General features: G+C 40.1%; 1 protein-coding gene and 1 long non-coding RNA gene across 3 annotated transcripts in view; one reads left to right on the forward strand and one right to left on the reverse strand.

Moving 5' to 3' along the window:
* Positions 1-9,268, reverse strand: part of tmem106ba (transmembrane protein 106Ba) — a 43,905-nt gene extending 34,637 nt beyond the window's left edge. Inside the window, exons 1-2 of one of the 2 annotated variants that reach the window (XM_039736645.1) lie at positions 9,163-9,265; positions 8,062-8,154 (exon numbers count right to left, since the gene is read on the reverse strand). The gene's annotated coding sequence lies outside the window, so the exon portion shown is untranslated. Of the gene's footprint in view, positions 1-8,061; positions 8,155-9,162 lie in introns of both variants that reach the window. The other variant, XM_039736644.1, reaches the window with a different exon arrangement.
* Positions 9,269-10,367: 1,099 nt separating this feature from the next.
* LOC120515561 lies at positions 10,368-11,260 on the forward strand. Its single transcript, XR_005630665.1, has 3 exons — positions 10,368-10,603; positions 11,001-11,104; positions 11,225-11,260. It is a non-coding gene; the product is annotated as an uncharacterized LOC120515561 (long non-coding RNA).
* Positions 11,261-20,323: the final 9,063 nt, after the last annotated feature.

A 20,323-nucleotide genomic window follows, 5' to 3' on the forward strand; every position in this document is an offset into this window, starting at 1 on the left:
CATGAGTGGCGTGATATAGTGACATTTGATTGAGTGGGAGGAGAGAGGGGGTCTTTGCGTGAAAGATCATGAGGCACAAGTACAGCATAAAAACTGTTCAGCAGTATACTAACAGGAAAAACGTGCAGCAGGCAGCCTCTGGGTATGGTAATCAAACCCATAAAGCGATGGTTCAAAGTCATTCTAAGCAGTAATTACAAATCAAGAGTAGCTTCAAGTACTTCATCAAATATATCTTTCTCAATAAAGTCAAAACTTTGCTCATAATTTGACTCAAGCTTTGTGCATAAAGATGCATAACAGTGCATAAAAATTAACTGTTACATAAGCATTATACTTGTTACCGTTTGCACAGCTGTGATGTAGTACAAATAACCAATCACAGACAACTATACATCATTAGAATGCTCTTAGTCTCACTTATCCAATGGTAATAAGCCTTTCACTTTATGTGGCTCAATGTACGTAGAATATTTGATAAAAGCGGGTTAACTCACCTGTGACATGCTTCTTGCCTTGTGTGTGAAAATCACATTTTAAAAATGAAAGAGAGCCAAAAACATGGAAATATATGATTTACTTCAAAGAAGAAACCTTTGTGTATGTAAAAATACCATTTTTGCATTGGATTGACTTGTGGGTTTACTGTATAGTACAGTACCTTGTAAATAAATGGTATAACAGGATTGCACAGATACCGTGGGGCTTGTGGGAACTGTAGTTTGTAAATGTAGGCACTGTACATATAAAATTAGCAGAGAAGAATATGGCGGGACTTTTGGACTTTTTCAGTTTCCATGCACTTGATCATCAGCAGCAAGAAAACCTTTTTGTATTATCTATCGCAGCAGCAGAAGAGGATTACCGTCAGATACAGGGATGGTGTGGTGGACATGTTTCTCATTCCTGTCTTCAGTTGCTCTTCATGAAAGAGGTGCCCCAAAGAAGATTATACAGCTTCTAGACACTGGTGATAGTACTGTACTACATTATCCATTTACTCGGGAAGCAGTTTACAAAGTAGACTTTTCCATCACATTTTTTGTTCAAACAATTGTTTTTGCATTTCAAGGTCCATACCCATCATTTACAGTAAGCACTTTATGGACTGAACATTACATGGCGATACCTTTTAATGGTGTACATATTATATGTTTATAATAACTTTTCATTGTGTTGTTTGCAAATAATTGTATATATATTGTGGTCCCCGGCCGAGGGCTTGTGCCTCCTCCAGACCGCGAGGGGGCGTCCGTCCTGGTTCTGTTGGGGGCCACGGGTGGAGGGCTTGGAAGCCCAGCCCTGTAGGGGCCCGTGGTCACCGCCAGGCGGCGCTCCGATGCCGGTTTATTCTGTACGGTCCTCGGCTGGGGCTGGAGCCCGGCCGGGACGCCCTGGAGGATCAGAGGAGGGCGAGTGCCTCCTCCAGACCGAGTGGGGGCGTCCGTCCTGGTTAGGCAGGGGCCTCGGGTACAGGGCTTGGAAGCCCAGCCCTGTAGGGACCCGTGGCCACCGCCAGGCGGCGCCCCAGTGCCTAATTATCCCGGGAGCCCGGCACTTCCGCCACACCAAGGAAATGCCGGGGAAGACTTTATGTGGCGCCCGGAGAGCTGCCAGGAAGACAGCCGACACTTCCGCCACGCTGGGGCGTGGCTAAAGAGGGAATGCCGAGAACACCTGGGGCTCATCCGGGAGCCTTATTTAAGGGGCCGCCTCCCTCCAGTCATTGGTGGACGTCGGGAGGCAGTGTTGGCGAAGCTTGAGAGAGGACAGGAGGCGGCCAGGAAGGCACAAGAGACTGTGGGCCTGGACATTGGGGAAATCGGTGCGAGAAGGCACTTGGGGTGCACGTGAGCCATTTGTATATAATAGTCGTGTAAATAAAAGTGTGTTGGCTCCAAAAATGTTGTCCGTCTGTCTGTGCCGGGGCCAGCGTTCACAATATATATATATATACAGTATATGGTACTTAATATATTTAAATTATTTTGACGTTTTTCTGGTGTGTTTTGTTACTATTTGGATGGTAGGGTGGGAAAATACTGTAGGGCTTAGGTGTCGACCTAATTCCATCAATCTTTCATTTGGCATGTATAGTGTCTCAATTGCTATGCAAATCAGTTTGCAACTTCAACCCATCCAAAAGTCAGAGTTTTCTACAAGTTTAGACCTCAAACCCTGAGGTTCTGGATTCAAATGCTGCTACTGACACTTTCTGACCATGAGCAAGTCACTTAAATTGCCTGTGTTCCAACTGGAAAAACAAAAGAAATGTAACCAATTGCATCTGTCAGATTTTGTAAGTCACCCTGGATTAAGGTGTCAACCAAATATCCAGTAATAAATTTTATTTTTTGCTAATGCTTTCAATTCTGCCACGGGAAATAAATCCTATATTGAAGATTTATTTTTTCTGAGGATATTGTCCAAATGATTTGTAAACTGATGAAGAATAGTAATTGTAAGTCCTTCACTTTTCTCTGTTTCTTTTCTTACAACGTATTTTATTAAACTAGATACTTCATGATTAGCATATACAGTTGTTAGATTTTTCTCTAGTTGACCCACTGTGGCTACAGGTTTTTGTTCCAGTCAGTTTCACGATCAATCAGCTTATCTTGCCTCCACTTCGTCTTATTGCTGCACTAACTGGTCTTTTTTTCTTTTCTTCTGCACTCCGAGTAGTATTTACATTTATAGACTTTTTTTAAAATCTGTTTTTTTTAAATTGTTTTAAATGCTTAACTCTTTTGTTATTTTTCTAATACTTCACCTTTTTTCCTGTAAATGCTCTAAATGTTACATGACAATGGCACAAACAACTAACAGAGGAGACATCAGTGCAAACAATACTTAGAGACATCAGGGCAAACAATACTGAAAAGCTGAAGCTAATGATGCTAATTAATATATAACTTCTTTGAATAACCAGAATGTCAGGAAAAGCAGAGTGAAAATCATGATGTTGATAATGAATACCTCAAAAGCTAAGAAAAAAACACCAATTTATCCCCATGTAACATTAAAAGCAGATTCAAATACTTTACTTCAAGAAATTATAGAAGTACTAATTGAGCTAAAATTTCAGTAAAATAATTATAACGACAATGCCAACAAATATTTCACTGCATAGGGAATCTAATGCCCTGGGTTTCAACAATATCCCCAGTCATTATCCAAATGTAAACCAGCCTTCCACCCTTCCTGATTTTAAAAAAACTTTTTTTTCCATTTGAGGGGTGTATTAGCTGACTGAACACTACCACCAGGTACATCATAACACTTATCGCAGTGTGTTTTGCTCCGCATGGCTAATGGGCAAACATAATTAATAATACAATCCAAAGCAAGACTTACAGTAACCCTCTCCCTCTCCACAAAATAAAACACATATGACCCTGTGATATAATAACAAAAGACTTATTACTGTTTACGAAGGGTTTTTGTTTTCTTCATAGAAGAAAAAAGTGCAAAGCATTTACACAGAGATCAGAAAAAAAAGACATTCCAACTACACCCTGTGCTGTGACATCAGACAATGGAATGTGTCACTCCCACACCGGCATTTTCTCTCACAAGTAATGTGTACCCCAAGATTGGATCTCTGCGAGTCCAACAATATATTATAAAATTTTACTTATTTCTAGTTTTGTGTGATTTTGTTGCATTTTATTTGTGGTTATCATTCATCTACATCTTTTGTGGCGCAGTGGCTAAGACTGCTGACTCACAGCTCAGATCACATTTTTGCCCACAATAATCAGTCTGGCATAGTTGGCAGATGCTTATCTAGCTCAAATAGTTAAAACACCATTGCAACGTTATAATCCACTCAAAGCTTGTTCAGTTCCTCAGTTCCTCCTCATTGACATCAATGCATTTCACAGAGTTTGACAGAGATCCTGAACACAAAACAAACTCCACATTGTTCACTCATCACTAATCAATATACACTACCACAAAACATATAATAAATGTTGCCGATCAAATATTGTTACTGTGTTGAAAATCATATAGTGCAATTCAAAGTACTCACAAAGTCTGATTGATGGCAACATACTGTAAATTATTTTTCAATGTATCTTTCCTTCAGACTCCAATTAGAATTAAGTGCATGTTACTTTGCAGTAAATAGCAAATGAGGATCATCTGGTTTACCCATTTTCTACTATTTCATTTATAATGAGCAATTTTAAAGTTAACTTTAAATGATGGTGAGGACAGAAAACTGATTACCAGTTACAACTCACAAAACACAAGAAAATAATCAATAAACTCCAGTCATATGGTCATGTATATGTCTAGACAAATTAAATTATTTTTAATAATAATTTAAGATTAAAAGTCAATATAGAATCACAAGCAACTCAACTTAGAAACAAACAAAAAACACTTCTATAAAGTCTTCAGTTTTAAACATGACATAGTCAAACTACTTGCTCTAAATTTAACAAACTGTGAGTTGCAACAGACATTCCAGCACAAAAAATAGGACAGCAAAAACAACAATAAAAAGCAAAAAATAAAATTATATACAACATATAAAGTCAAAAATATATTTAAAGATTGATTTGCTGACACTCTCATACAGCAGCTAGTTGAAAAACTGAATGAAGGTGGAGTGAAGGCAAGCATTTCTCAAAAACACTAATTACATTGTGGAGAGTTCAAAGTAAATGCATTTCAACAAAAACTACACACAAATGATTTTTATGTTTTGAATTATTTAATTATTAACTTCTCAGTAATTTGAGACCATTCAAGTTATATATGCTATTTTTAGGTAATCGGTAAGAAAGGTGTATGAACATAATTCCAAATTTTATTGCTTAAAAATTTTCTGAAAGTCAGCTTTTTATCTTGAATGTCCTTTTGGGAATAAAAAAATTGTTACAAAACCTGTGATAAATTGTGTTGTCTCTAATACTGTCTAAAAACTATAGCTTTGCCTTTGCAAGAAGCTGGAAGCGCTGCCTGTATGCAAAGTTGAAGAATGTTCATGCCTCCAAAATACGTAAAGTTGTTGCATATGTAATTTGTGTGATTCTAATATTTTACAAATTAAATTACTGCATCTAAACCATGTATTCATGGCTAATGAACACAAGAGGCTCAGTCACTTAGAATTAAAATCATATGAATTTAACTGTAATTCTAAGAAATAACACAATTTGTTCAAAATATTAAAATAAAAATGACTTGCCATCACTGTTAGTTTATTTTTTAAACTTACACTCAATGTACTGATCAAGTATGACATTTTTACTAAAGTGATCATCACATTATGGTTAAATATGCAGAGTAATGACTACACTAGTTTTAAAATTAAATTTACAACACAATAAAAGTGTGAAGAAAGCAAAGAGGTGTGAATACTTTCTGAATCCAAGATATACTTTCTGCATATATGGGAAACACCTTTAGCCAAGACTGATTCCAAAATCAGGATGGAGTACAACTTTTTACATGTGTGGAGCGCAGTGTCATAGAGTGTCAGATACAGGTTCAGAACCAGAGTCCTAACCAATGCATCAGAAGTATGATTTTTCCCATCTACTAATTTGATATTTGGCTGCTAATTGATCAAAGTATCTTTTGATATTAAACTAAAGGTACAAGAAATCTGCAGGTACATTTGTTGTTACATTAATGTTATTAACATCTGATATACAAAGTAAATCATAAAGACCAAAGACCTCTAATACGAACTAAAATAGCCATCTACAAGGGTCACAAAAAATGGCACAAGATAGGATAGTTTAATGCAAACAACCAAGCAGTATCAAGGGGTTTTAAAATAGCTTAGTAGAAACCAGTAACAGGTTTTCCTTCTTTTTAATTTCTGTTAAGCTATTAATAAAAGAAAACTCAATTAGCCACTAGTGAGATGAGTAGCAAATTACAAGTACTACACATGCCAGTCTCTACAATGTTTTCTCAGTTATTAACATAATACTAAATAAAGAGTTTTCAATTTTCAAAAGTGAATATGCAAAAGTGTTCATGTTTTCTGCTACTTTTCACTTTGGTGGAACAATGTAAAATATCTTTATATCGGTCTACATAAAACTTAAAATCCTTAAAACAGAAATTTAGTATAAAAGATTCAACATTACATATAGGTGTACATACATTCAAAACGTACCCATCCCAAGATTACTGGTTACTGTTTGTTGATTGCTCCTGAATTTGCATTTACTTTTGAAGAATGAAAACACCTTTATGTCCCTACTCTAACCTTTTTATGAATGCCCTTCATTTAACATATACGAGTTAATACGTGTCAAATCAACAGATTTTAGAAAATGCTCCCAACCATCTCCAATTTGCTTCATACTTGCTGAAAATGATGTACTCATGCCTAATAACCAGTGTGCTAAACTTTAGGCTTGTATGTTCACCAGTTTCTGAGATATGGAGGCTTTAAAAAGGGAGTATGGCCCCCATTTTACTGTAAAAATGAAGGCTACTAAAAGTGTCAATGTTCCATAATTCATAACTTTTGAATTGTTAATGTTAGATGCATTAAATTTTCAGGATTTGTTATTTAGTAATAAATGTCTTTAACATCTAAAACAGTCTGTCCATTGTTGCCAATTTATGGCTTGCAGAATATTGTATAAAAAAATTCATTTTTCATACTTTACAGCAACTTTAGATCTTTCAAATTTTGATTGGTATTACTCATGTTATAATTCTTATTTAGCAAATACATGCCTGTCTCAAAGAAATCAAACTTTCTGATTCACAAGGCATTCAAAAGGGAAAAAATAATTTTATGTCTATATTTCAAATGCATATTACCCATATATGCAAATTCTACCATAGAAAGAAACACAGCACTGGAAACAGCATGGTTTGATTGGTAAATACACAAATTATGAAGCATTTAATCTTGGTTGGTAAGGATGTAGTGTCACAGAGTAGAAAAAAATGCAGATAAAATTTTCTAGGTCAGCCACCATTCCTGGAACAAGAGACAACCTCTCACACCAAAATATCTGCAGGTCAGGAGGGCATACAGTGGGTCCAAGTTTCATTGTGGTTGTGAGTTGGAATCATCCAAAAGCAAAGGATTGAATTGCTGTAAAATCAGTATCACTGATACACAGCATATTTCCCAGGAATTGTATGTCTATGACCAACAGTAGACTTGGCAAAATTTATGCAACATCAGAGGAGAAATAAAATGTACAAGTTATGAATCTTCATGGTCCCTCTAAGGCTTACAGTTGGCCCATGAGAGAGGATATTTGTTGGTTTCCCTTTTTGCATATCCTCAAGATCACTGATACACCATGTACATCTACGGGCTTGCATTTTAAACTTCCAAATGATGTGGAAAAGGACATCTGTGCAGTCCTAAAGTACAGCAGACTCTTCTTTGCAGCTTGATTGAACTATAGAACTGGTTTGAGCAAAATATGGCAGAATATAAACACTGACTATTTATTCATAAAACATACACATGAATTCATCCATCCACTATCCAAACCGCTATATCCTAACACAGGGTCAAGGGGGTCTGCTGGAGCCAATCCCAGCCAACACAGGTAAACATTTTTTAAAACTGTATTACATGGGTCTGCGACTATAAGTAGTATGCCTCACTGTTCCCTTGCACACCTCTTTGTACTCCAACATCACATGTTTGATACCTTAGTAAATACAGTTTGGTTCAAGGTACCAACTTTAGCTTTCGTACATTTGCTAAGTAAAGCAGGGCCTTTCCCAGTAGTACAATTCTTTTTAGGGCAGACTTTGCCATACTTGGCTAATATACATAGAAATACAAACGTGAAATTATTTTTCCATTTTTAATGCCTCATAAAGCAAAATGTTTGACTTCTTTTTATATACTGTATTAGGGCTACATTCACTTTTTAAAGCCTCCATACATTGACACTAATAAAGATACAAACTAAAAATGTGCACACTGCTTTTAGGTTACAACATTATTTCCATAAAGTATGAAGAAAATTGGAGGTACTTAACCGGAATGACTCTGATGTTTCCACGTGGATTGACCCTGTACTGAATGAGCAACACTCAAGCACTTACCTGAATAACGTTGATTTCGGACAGGAGTCAGTGTGTACGGTATATTTATATGTAACAGTGCCGGGACGATGCATAAAACATGATAGGGGCACCCTGCACCACAAAAAAAAACATGATGTACAATTTCGATGTGTACTCTTGCCATCCATCTTCTGAACCCTCTTCCTCAAATAATTATTAAGGAAAACTAGACGTCACTTGTATTGGGCACTATCACTTTATGTAAAACAAAAGTAGGTTGAAATGAATGTTAACAGCTCCGTTTGAGGTAGTGAAAATATTCAATGTGTCGATACTATTAAGTAACGTTAGTAACTAAAAACACAATCAAAAAAGTGAATGTGAAAAAGAGCGATGAAACTAGTGAGATGATCATCTTAAGGTAATTCTAAAGGAAAAGCTTATTTTTCTTCTTGAAATTACTCCACCGCACAGCATTCACAGGCCAAATCCATTCCTTCAAGATAAACCGAGTCTGCACGCAAAGCACGTAAATGCACGATAAAAAGCACCCGATATGAACATGAAAATACTCAATCGCGAGGCTGTCTCGTCTTCTCTCATTTAAAAACAATTTTATTGAACGATCTAATAAACAGTTAGGAGTATGCAACATTTAAATCGGCACCACCAGCAAACGAACACGCCGCTGACGATATTTACTTCTGTATGTTGAAACTGCTGCCATTTTAAATATGCCACAATATATTTTTGAAAAATGACACTGTATGTAATACCAAATGTAAACAATCGGCCTCAAACAAAATGCATCGTGTCCTCCTCGGCTTACATAACCGGGTACTGCCATTCAAATATACCCACTTTTGTTCCTACCCTCATTACCACGTATTTATTATAAGTAAAACGATTGTTCTGGGTGCCCTGTTATAAAACATTTAACACAAACACACAAGAAAACAACAGCTGTAAGTCGCAGCTCTGCCAGGCCGCACGGCTGTCAGGGAGGGTAGCAGAGACCCTTCGTGGTTCTGCCAGTGGCATCTGGGTTACTGAAGCAGAAAATAGTAGAGCTTCGTAAACAAGCATTTCTCATTCTAGTCTTCCAACGACATACTGATCAATAAGCTATAATATTCTTACCCAAAACTGCTGTTTAAATGCAGTCCTTGTACAACACTGTCCCGGAGCACCCTTTCAGTTTACCCACTCGAGTTTTCTTCCTATTCTCCACGCGAATCATATGCAAAACACAAGATGACGTAATCCCGCGCCCCGCCCTCCTCACGTAGCCTGGGTGATTCCCAAGACAAAGCTCGTATTATCAGCAGTTCTGAAGATTAAGGTTTCGAGGAGTTAACCACTGGGTGTTATGTTTGTAGTTGGATTTGTTTTATCGTTATCATTTGTTTAATATTTACTCAAAGACACGTGCAATGAGGCGTTATTAGTGATTTAAACAACTAAAAAAGAAACAATGGTAGTAGGCAGATTACATTGAGTGACTCAGACTATAAAAAGCAAACTCAGCTGTATTACCTACCATGAGGTTAATAGTTATCGCCAGACCTTAAAGCTGCAATATTTCAAATCAAGCTAAATTTCCACTTTTTATTTGTGTTCTGAAACTGACAAATTTTATTTATGCCACTTATTAACGTACAACTTCAGTCAGTCAGTCATTATCCAACCCGCTATATTTTAACAAAGGAAACGGGAGTCTGCTGGAGCCAATCCCAGCCAACACAAGGCGCAACGCAAATCCCGGGCAGGGCACAAGCACACACACACACCCACACACCAAGCACACACTAGGGACAATTTAGGATCGCCAATGCACCTAACCTACATGTTTTTTGGACTGTGGGAGGAAACCGGAGCACTGCCGTACAACTTGATATTTCTTAGATGCATTAGACTGTAGTTTTATCCATAGTAGTAGTATAGTAGATGTATTGTCAAGCTGTACAGAGTTCTTAAAGGTATATGAACAACGGAAACTGATTAAATCAACAAAATTTGTCAGTTTATTTAATTCTCAGGCACTTAGGTTACCTTTCTTCTTAATGGTCAGTGTATTAAAAGCATGTGATCATGTTTGAATTACTGGGGGCTGTAGTTCATCTCAGCAGCACTGTGGGCTTAGGTAGGGATCTAGTCCTAAATGGGATACTAGTCTATGTTTACCACTACTACTACTACTACTTGTGAGTTCTTCACTAAATTAATATTACAGAATGTATAAAATATGCTCTATATCTAATTTAAGAAATATAAAATTTTGGAACCCCGCTACCATTTGTTCACCTGTAACCAGTGCCTCTATTGTGCCCCGATACAGTTACATCAAGTTGATCCAGCACCAGACCACCAAAGCCAGGACCATGATGGAGGCACTTCAACCAGCGATATGTTTGGTGGAGAGATCAAGCAAGGAAGGACAGCAGCTTCCTCCATCCTTCTCCTCCTCTCTTCTTAGAACCATCATCCCACCAAGATCAGATAAAGGACCACCAGCATTGCCCCCACCACCTCTGCCTCTGTGCCAGCCTCCTGCTGTCTGCCAGCATGTAGTTTGAGGCCAGTAAGTGATAGCCACCCATGGCATGTGGCGGATTATAGACTTTTTCATGCAGTGATGGATTTCTCAAAACTATGTATGAAACAAGTGGTGCATGTAGTGGTTTGGCACAATTACTGTAACTGCCTTGACCGGGCACCATCTGTAATCATGACATAATAGTTTGTCGTGGTGTAAGACTGTGTGTGTGTGTTTGTGCTTGTATGCGTGAGTGTCTGTGTGTGTACATGCATCACCCATCTTTTAGATTGTGGCACAGTAGTTGCGCTTTGCAATCCACATTTTTTTGCTTGCGGTGGCACACAGACACGTGCACGCTGACTTTATTAATCAGACTTTTGGTTTTCTTAAGACCTGTGATGATCTCGGGTTTCTGTCTGTCGTTGCCTCTCCCTCCCAGCCTCCACCTCCCAGTCTGCAACCAGTGGATGGCCCATGCCATCACAGTTCTCCCAACCGACAGCACAGAAGCCAACACAAACACTGTCTGCAGCCAGGAGAGAGGTGAGTAGAAAGGCTCTGATTTTTCAGGTGCCGTTGCCGGGAAAGGAACAGGTCCTGTCTGATTCTTTCTGTCTCTCTCTCTCTCTCTCTCTTTCTCTCTCTCAACTGCTTTTTCCCCAGGGGCTAGAGGACATCCCTACCCAAAGAACAGCAGAAAAGGTAAGCTGGGTCCACAGGTTGCCAGGAGCCAGACTCCGCAGGACCATCTGGATGGTCCTGGACACAGACAGATGGTACTTCATGGCCATGAAGTATCTGGAGTGCCAGCGCTGCAGGAAGAAGGTGGCAGGCTGGTGACAGGATGTCCTGGAGCAACTGGACCCACCCAGCAGAGACGAGTTTCCAGCCATCCTCACTTACAGGTCAGATGGGGGTCTCTGATGGCCAGGGCAGCTCTTTGCAAGCAGACAGGCAGCCATGAACATCCCTCATGTCTCTCTCCTCTCCCAAACACAGGTTATTCTTCATCAAGAAGCTCATCGGGCAAATGTGTGAGTGCTGGGCAACAGGGGCAGCTGGCTCCACAGATATCTTCTCGAGAAGCACACCAAATCCTGGATGTCAGAGTCCAGAAAGTTCCTTTTGGTATGTGCCAAGTTCCTGGCACCGGGCACCCAACCACCCATGACACCCACTCCACCACCACCACCAATAACACCAGTGCCAGGTACAAAGTGGTTGTTGCAGGTACAAAGTGGCTTCACAACTAGTTGACCAAGGCCCTACACCAGGGAGGTGGCTTCACAACTAGAAGAGACCAAGGCCCAGATCACCTCCATCTTTGGGTCAGTCTTGAAGATAGACTCAACCAAGAAGGAGAGCAAGACTGTCATCCCATGGCTGCCATGTTGATGCAGCGGTACTGGAATGTGGGCATGTCCCCGCCTTTGGTCCTTTATGTGGACCAAGACTGCTGTTCCCACAGGGAGCCATCTGGTGTTCTTCATGTTCCACTAGGATCAGCTGGTGGTGTTGCTTGACATGTGGCACATGGTGTGACACTTCACAATGGATGTCACCATAGAGAGTAACCCTCTGTACAGCTTATTCATGGCACGTCTCCCCTTTTGTATGTTTGAGCTGGACCAGGGGGATGTTGCCTGGCTGTGACAGACCAAGGCTGGCTAGGTGGAGATGGGACCCTGGGGCTCTAACATCAGAAACATTCCTCTCAAGGAGCTAGGCCAGCACTGCCACCACCACCACACGTAGGGGGTGGAGGAGACTGGCCGGCTCATCAATGAGATGCTGGAGGCCTTCAGGGATGGCATGACATGCCATGACCATGACATGCTAGTGTTCAGGTGTGTGCGGAGCTCAACTTCGTTGCAGTCATTCAACCTGTACCTGGACCACTTCATACCTGGTAAGGGCCTGCAAGCCTGTCCTATGTGTCCTGTGTTATGTGAGGTAATGGGGTAGTATTGTATTCTCTTTCTTTCTCTGTCTCACCCTGTCTTTCAGGCACTTCAGCCAGTGAAGCCCATTTTTGCAACACAGGCAGTGGAGGCAGCAGACCATCAACTTGTCTGCTACACTGGCCAAATCGAGCAGCCCCTTAATCAAATGAGCTAAAGTCTGCTTGGCACGAAGGTGGTTCAGGATTACACCTGGCCTGTGAAATATACTGACAAAGACGGCGATCTGGCTCCATCTTGCCCTGGTCTGTCTGTCTGTCTGTCTGTCCGTCCGTCCGTTCGGTTTGTCCCTCCGTCCGTTCGTTCGGTTTGTCCCTCCCACCCTTTAACCATTTCACTCTTTGCCAGTGGGGAGCTCATCAGCGTCCAGTACCTGTTTTCTCAAACCAGTCAGGTGCTGGAAGAAGTGATCGGCAGGGATCGGATGGGACTAAGACTGATGACTACAATGACAGCATCAATGAGGACTTCCAGGAGGAGGTGGTAGAGGAACCGTCCTTGGTGGAGGAGGATTTTACCTTGCCATCTGCCAAACCTATGTCATCGGAGACATTCCAGTCATACCCTGCCACTGGCACCTCATACTCTAGACAAGCCAACCAGGAGACCTCCCCCGGAAACTAGGCCCTTTTCACTCACGCTATATCTCCCTCTCCCCCAACAGGATAGTTTGGGACCTGACAGCACCCTGGGTTATCAGTATGTGGTCAACCTGGCCTGCAGTCTTATGAAGCTGCATCACCACCCCTACATGATGCAGTGCCAAGTGGTGGATATCATCTGGGAATAATTGACGGAGGGTTACAGGGTCCCTGTTGAGTTCCCACCACACCACCAGGAAAAACAGGTGAAGGGGAGGTTCCAGCATAAGCTCTCGCACACTAGTGTCACCCCAGGAGTGAAGAGCTTGCAACGGTAGGTGCTCAACCTTTTCGGCAACCTCCTTCCTTTTGGTCAGAGGCATCGACTGCAGGACTGACTCTATTCTCTCCCCTTCTGCAGGTGCATGGTTGACCAAGGCGGCCAAGCTGGACAAATGCCTGATGTCAGCTGCCTTGTAGAGGCAGTTTGCATCCAGCTGTCCAGGATTCAACCCAAGGGAACCACCGTCTGCGATGTAAGGGTGAATTGCTGAGCAGCCATCATGAGGGACTACATTTTCATCTGGGAGAACGTCCTCAGCAACCCGGTATTCCTGGCCCAGATCTTTAATCAGCTTTTCTTCCTCAATCAGTGAAGGCTGGCACAGTGGTAGGTACAGACGAGGTGACAGGGTCCACTGTTCCTCTCTTCTTCCCCTCTGACTTCCTTCCTTTGCTTTGTGTCCCTGCAAACACTACGCTCACACCAGGGACCTGGAATGGCGGGCTCTGGAACAGATCATGCCCCAGCCAAGCACCTTGGCCCTGGCTTCAGAGCCCAACGCGCCGTGCCAATGACCCACAGGTCCCAAAACAACCAGCTTCCAGGACTTCCAGCTCCCTGTCCCTCCAGATTTGTCTGGTCAGGCTAGCCGTCAAGCTCGGGGCCCTGCAGAAGTGGCACCAGCCATTGTGGCAGCACTCAGCCACTCCCCTGCCAGCCAACACTGCTAGTCCTCCACCGTCGCTGCCACTGCCAGCAGAACTTCCTGTGCCCAACATCATGGCCTGGTGGTACAGGAAAAAAACAGAAGGCAGAGGAGTTGGTGTGCCAGCAAGGGATTCCTCCCAAACAGAGGGAGAAGGTAGAGGCAGCCTTCATCTGTCAGCGCTGTGGCCATCCAAAAACTAAAGAGGTCATTCACATCCACTTTGGGGGTAATACCTTTGTTCCATTGTGGCTGACAAAAGTGTACAGGAGTGGCTGGAGGAAAAAAAGGAGAGAGAAACATGGTGGTGCTAAGGGGGATTCCCATTAAAGGGGCACAATAGGGTGTCTTTTTGAATTTTTTAACTTTGAATCTGCATACTGGCAATACTATATATATATATATATATATTCTGTATTTTTATATATCAAGGACTTGTTTGTTCTCCCGTGTCTGCGTGGTTTTCCTCCTGCCCTGTGCCTGCTGGGATTGGCTCCAGCACACCCCTGTGACCCTGTGTTAGGATATAGCGGGTTGGACGATGACCGACTGACTGCAGGACTTGTTAAGAATGGGACTTTGAATGTTTACAAAGAGGCCTGTTTAAGATACTGTATTTTTGCAAACTCTGCAAGTGACTGGCACTTTGTATGTTTATAGGTAGGCCTCCTCCTCTCTTTGTTCTCTGTTTTGATCGTTTTTAATTTTTTTTAATTCTTTTAATTTTGGGCTTCATCTGTGAGTTATTAGCACACTGACTGTAAAATAGCTTTTGTAAATAACTTAAAGTATTGCCTTTTATATTTTCAAACCTGTGGATTGCTCTATATAGTTGATGTCATGACTCTTTGTTTAATTTATCGATTGACTGATTGTAATGATTGTATGTACATAGTTAACTCTTTGTTTAATTTATTGATTGATTGATTGTATTGATTGTATGTACATAGTTATTATCAAACAAACCTTTTTTCAAGGTCCTTTTTTAATGTATCATATTTTATAAATGTTTCCACTCATTTGATTATTTAATTTTTTTCAGTTGTCCAATTACTTCTTTTTTCAGGCAAATGAAATGGATCAATTTAATTAGATGACTCTCTTTTTCACCAATCAGACAGCTATTTTTTCCTGTTTGTTGTAACTGTTTTCTTAAAAAGTCATAGTATTACCACAATAGTATAAGGGTATACAATGCAGGAACTAGCCCCTAGAGAGAAAACAAGTCCAATGCAGGGAGCACCCACTCACACAATGCATAATAACGCATGCAGGTCCAGTTTACAGTTGTTATTAAACTTATCCTATCATTCTTTGAAATGTGAAAGGAAATTGGGTCTTTGTAGTTATTAGGAAGCAACAATAACCACTGAAACATTATGCCACCAATTGCCAACTCAGCTGCTCATCTTTTAAGTTATCCATCCATTATTAAATTGTGCATAATTGGAATTCACAACAAACACACTGGTAGTATTGGGCACAAAGTAGGAGGCAACAGTAGATATGGCATCAAGCTATGATACACAAAACACAAATTTATCTTCACATTTATCAGGCCATTTTACAGTTTCTAGTTAAACAGCTCACCCTTAGGATGCTGCAGGAAAAGTATCCACAGAAAAAACATACAGAAACAGAGAGAAATTATGTGCCAACACAACAAATGTGAGGTGTCAGCACTAAGCCAACATATCACCTTTGGTCATTTTAGTTTCTCACTTTTATCAGCTATCATCATTCAGATCTGTATTCTAGTTGGAATGTTTAATTTCATTTTCAGATTAGTTTTTCTGTTTTTTTAAGCTATTCCCATTACTTAATTTTTTGAGTCAATCAGATCAGTTCATTTTTAACCATTTCATTTACTTTTCCCACTCTCTGCCATTTGTACAGTGTGGCTGCAGAGAGCTTAAACAACTTGACACATTCACATGAAAATGACAAGGGTGAGCTTTCTTGAAGGGTTTTACTGGATGTGCCTTGTTGTAAGGTAAAATATATACAAAGGAAACATACAGGTATTTACAGACGTACAGTCAAAGACAATAAATAAGAAGTAATGATTTACAAAGCAGTAAATAGCAGAGAGTATACATTAAACAAAAAAGCTTTACGATATAAGACATTTACAAGGCAAGTGATTTCCAGGGTTGGATCATGACAAGGGATGCACAAAGACAGAGATTAAGATTGTTGCGTATTACAACTAACCAGACCCAGGGGTTTATATACCTTAAACATACATTTTGGACATAACTGAAACAAGAGATAAAGGTGGTGCCTATGTGAGACACAAGGGGTGCATTGTATTTAAATGTTTATTATGGGACATGCATGCTTTACATGAGCTTCATGGACATGTATAACATCACTGTGAGTGTGGGACGTGACTCACAGGTATGTTAATAGATGACAAGACAAGGGGGGGGGGCACAGTTTTAATAAAAAACATCCATCCATCCATTATCCAACCCGCTATAGCCTAACTACAGGGTCACAGGGGTCTGCTGTCGCCAGCCCACTGCAGGGTGCACACACACACACACACCAAGCACACACTAGGGACAATTTAAGATCGCCAATGCACCTAACATGCATGTGTTTGGACTGTGGGAGGAAACCGGAGTACCCGGAGGAAACCAACGCAGACACAGGGAGAACAAGCAAACCCAGGTTTCCTTACTGCGAGGCAGCAGCAATAAAAAACATTAACAGTTAATACTGTAGTATGTGGGGAAGGACACCATTTGCTCCAATTTTGGCTAGGCATGTTATTTGATTTTTTTTTTCTACAAATCTGACTGCTTCATATGTTTCTGCTTTTATTGCCATTATTATTATTTTTTGAATTACAAATGACCACTCCTCAGTCCAGTCCATTTAAGTTCAATGTTTTCTTATACAACATTCTTTAGTGAAGACAAACTGTGTGTTCATGTAGTTTTACAAATATATAACAGTAAAAGCAATATATCCATCCAACTTGCATATCCTATCTATTTAAATTAAAGTTTTGCATGATTTAATGTAGTAAAACATTAATGTCAGAATATTCTTTTAATACACAATTCGTCTGAGGAAACCAAAAATTAGGGTTAACAGCATTTCTAGAGAAAGTAAACCTCAGGTGATGAATGCTAAAATCAAAGTCTGGGCAACTCATGTTTCCTGGCCTCCCCTTCCCTCCCAAGCATTATGCAAAATACTAGCACATAGTGGAGTGTATCATTTTAAAATAATGCAAAGTTTCAGCGCTATGTCTATTACTGCTGAGCCTAAATGTGCCCAACTATTCTGATGCCACACTTCATGGCCAGGAGTAACCCCTGGGTCAAGTTAGCAGTCAGTGGCAGCAAGTGCTGCAGAAGGAAACAGAAAAGAAAAAAAAAATTAGGAAAGGTTTATTCACTGGTGTTATGATTGCTGCAGTTTTACTTAAAATTACCTGACATCCAAATAAATCCAGTTATCAGTTATCCAGCTTTATCAACAGAGGTTTTTCTGGCGTCCAATTGAATCCCATCATATTATCAGTCAGACTTATCCACACTAACAAACAGGTATTCTATCACACATTTAAATGTTTGTGTCTAATCAGAAGGCTCAGTCCTGTTTAGTTTTCTCTCAACGTAGTTCTGGGAATCATGGTAGGATTGAACTCATGACCCCTGTCTTTAGCAGCCTGGACCCTGTTCATCTACATACATACTTTGTGTGTGTTTTGTTTTTGCAGCTGCCTATAAAGGTTTAGCTATAGTGCATCTTTGTTACCTACACACACCAGTAAGAGAAAGGCATTTTGGGTCTTCTGCTAAATTCTAGGCTGGATAACATCTGGATAGACAATTTACATCCCCAAAATAGCCATTACTGTATGTTGTGTAAAATAAGTGAGCTTTAAAAAATTTTAAGACCTATAACTGGATAATTATCTTGTGACATTTTACAACAGTTTATTACATGTCACTGTCAGTGGCACTGTTTTAAAGTCTGTGACTGGCATTCTCTATAATTTTCTATTTAATTAATTTCATACAGTTTTTATTGCTGTTCAGAGATTTTCCTCAGATATTCATTTACTCCACAGCTTCAGGATGTCCATCTCATGTCCCTTCAGATAGACTCGCTTAAAGATTTATGTCAAAGAGCTGCAATTTGCACACTTATCTAATGACATCACCAATAGGTCAAAAACATTTTCTTGTTATTAAATTGTATTCTCTAACTTGGGGAAACATGACTAAAATTGTCACAGGGTATTTTAATTATTTTATCTAGTTAGCCATACCTAAAAATTGCAGTTAACTCTACATGTCCATTTTGTTTCAAAAGAGAACAATACTAAATACTGAAACGGCGATTTTTATCACTGTGGTAGCAGAAAAAAGAGGGAAGTAGGTAGTGACATGCAAATGTTGAGAAATCTGGATCTCTAATTACATAGATTTTGCTGATTCTGTAAAAGTCAAGAAGGGAATGCAGAAAATGCAGGCATAAATCAAAATCTGCAAATTGTGATACTTCAGTAAAGCTTACACTCTAGTAGTAATTTCTTCACGTTTGTAGTTATTTCAAATAGACTGACCTCCATCTAAGTTTGGTTCCTGCCCAGTGCTCAGTGCTGCTGGCATAGACAGTGAAACTCTGTGCATAGAAATCATAAAAAGTAGTATCATAAATAAAGTTCACTTCAAGAGAGGATCACTGAATCGACAAGCTAATTGAAAGGGCAAGCTCAGTTACAGTATTCACACTGAGCCAGGATTCACACACTACTGGAGGTAGTAGCGAAGGAGAGAATTAAAAAAAAAAATTGCACATCATCTCCATGACACACTAACACTGAGTACTGTCAGCCAACAAATTATTCAGCAGAAGTGTGTCAAGGGACGTAATTGGGACTACTTAATACCAACAGCAATACGTCAGCATAATGCCTCAGTGAATGTTGACAGACAAGTCAGAACTTTAATTTTGTTTCTTTTTAAATTATTCCTCTTTTTAGTCTTTGTGTCGTAATGTGTTTATTTATTTACTTATTAATCTACCTATTTATTATTGTTATTTAAAGATGGGGTGCTATTCTTTTGTCACTATCTCCTCAATTTTTTTAATGCTAGATCATTAGTTTCCATGCCGTATAAAGCACTTTGTGATCATGCATACTGTAAATTGTGTTTGTTAAAGCAAATATTAATGCATAGATTTCCAATATGTAATACTGATGTGTTGACAATGTCTGAAAAATTGTGTAATAAAATGGTTAATAATTCAACTATGATGAAATATTGTTTAAGTAACAAGACTGTATAAACTTTTACCATTATTTTATTTGCCCTTGCATTTAGTTCCAGGGATCAAAATGACATAGCAGCAATTAAAAGTGAAATATACAAAGATTCAATGTTGCTATGATCCTTTTACTAAATTGTGTTAAATTCTTTGTCAATACCTTGTTTGTTCACACAAAACCAGAGAGGTGTAGTGATTTATCTTTGTCCATGCACAGCTCCTGGGACATAACACACTTTCTGTTTGGCGCTCACACGTGTTTTCTCCACATTACTCCAATCTGTCTTCATATCTAAAAAGCAGGCATCTTAAATAAACAGTGATTCTAAACTGTCCCTATATGGGAGTGTATGGAGGGGCCGTGCAATCAATCGCGGTTTTTGATATGGGCAACATGGGCCTGTTGCCCAGGGCGGCATCGTGGTGGGGGTGGCATCCTGGGCATCGACAAAAAAAAATTTTTTTTTTGCGCACCCATGCTGCCCCGACATCATGCCAGTGCATTTTTGGGATTGCATGGGCACCGATCGGTTTTCTATTGCCCATTTGCGGGGAGTAAGGGCGCCCTCCATTTGCGAGGAGAGGGGCCGGGCGGCAGGGGAATTCTCTGGCTGGCTGGCGCGGCATCTAATAACCAGCTCGCAAAATAAAACAAAATAAAAACAAACAAACAAACACAAAAGCACCAGACATTATGATATAGACTTAGAATTTGCACCAATGTGTTTTCTAAATTCTATCACACCCATATATGCGGGAAGTGACCGTGAGCGTGAGGGTCCACGTTGCGCCTGCTTGCTGCTGCTGCTGTGCTGAAGTCTCACACACAACCTGTCGAAAGGGGAGGGGGGCGGGGTGCTTCCAAATAAAGCACATTTCATTCATAATATTGTCAATCCAAGCCCATTATGTCACAATTAATTTTTCCTGGGTTGT

This window comes from Polypterus senegalus, chromosome 15, assembly GCF_016835505.1.
Source record: "Polypterus senegalus isolate Bchr_013 chromosome 15, ASM1683550v1, whole genome shotgun sequence".
Lineage (NCBI taxonomy): Eukaryota > Metazoa > Chordata > Cladistia > Polypteriformes > Polypteridae > Polypterus > Polypterus senegalus.